Below are 1,035 nucleotides of genomic sequence, written 5' to 3'. Positions count from 1 at the left end.
CCCCTCTTCGCTCGTTCCGATTCCCCATAAAGATTCAATCCCCTATACACTGTAGTCGCTCTCGTTCATGGCTACGGTCCCAGGTGGGGGAAAACAAGCTGTATAACGACGTAAAATTTTGAAGCTTGTATGCAGGAATATGTCAAGTTTAAAAATCGGTAAGTTAGTATTTATTTGCTTTTTTTAAACAATAAAACGATGAAGTATCAAAATTTATGAATAATGAAACGAGCGGCTGAAATGATTCGCGCTAATTGTTGCCCCTTTGCATCCAACACGCTTCTACTTTGCTTTCGTAGTATGGTAGGCAAGAAGGCAATGAACGTATGTACTCTGTATACGTGCTTCGAAAGTTGCCGATTTTCGTTCAAGGTTTGTGCGAAGGGGATCAGGAAATAGTTGTTCGACTCTTGCGCCCGCGGTCCGTAGCATATGTAAATATTTCATGATGTGCGGCACATTCAAGTCGTCACTTACGACGTTTGCTGCATTTTATAGTGTATAAGTTATAAATAAAATAGTATTACATTGATCCTTTTTTAATCTTTTCATGTAAGCTTTTTAAGTATTTTTCTTACAATTAATTAAATACAATCATAAGTAATTTCATGTTTGCTTCTTCCATAAATGTTATTGTTTTTAATGATTTTTTTACTATAGTTACATTTACAAAATATTCTGTTTTGTTACAGCTTAAATGAATTTAGTTATAATTTAATATTTTGCATATTTCTTTTAGGTAGCTTTAATTTGTGGTATATTGTAGTTAGCATGAATGTTTAATGTTCTCTTCATAAATTTATGATAAAAAATGTTTCACTATTTATACCTTTTTAAACATTATTACTAATTTTATCACTAAAAATGTATCTTACATTTTTTACATTTTTTTAAATTTCAATTTAATATCTATCATATTATTAATAATGCGTACTATGCGTAAATGTACTCAAACATGTTCAATTTGTAGGTATGTACATTTATACATATTTTCTATATTTATTTACATATTTTTAATATTAATGATTAAATATA

The 1,035-nt window shown here is 29.7% G+C and overlaps 1 protein-coding gene across 1 annotated transcript in view; it reads left to right on the top strand.

The window, feature by feature from the left end:
• Positions 1–27: 27 nt before the first annotated feature.
• Positions 28–1,035, top strand: part of LOC108573047 (cytoplasmic protein NCK1) — a 5,173-nt gene continuing 4,165 nt past the window's right edge. The window contains exon 1 of the mRNA XM_017935406.1: positions 28–158. The gene's annotated coding sequence lies outside the window, so the exon portion shown is untranslated. The remainder of the gene's footprint in view (positions 159–1,035) is intronic.

This window comes from Habropoda laboriosa, unplaced genomic scaffold (assembly GCF_001263275.1).
Source record: "Habropoda laboriosa isolate 0110345459 unplaced genomic scaffold, ASM126327v1 scaffold89, whole genome shotgun sequence".
In the NCBI taxonomy this organism is placed as follows: Eukaryota; Metazoa; Arthropoda; class Insecta; order Hymenoptera; family Apidae; genus Habropoda; species Habropoda laboriosa.
Note: the sequence above shows the minus strand (reverse complement) of the source record. Positions and strands in the feature narration are given on the sequence as shown.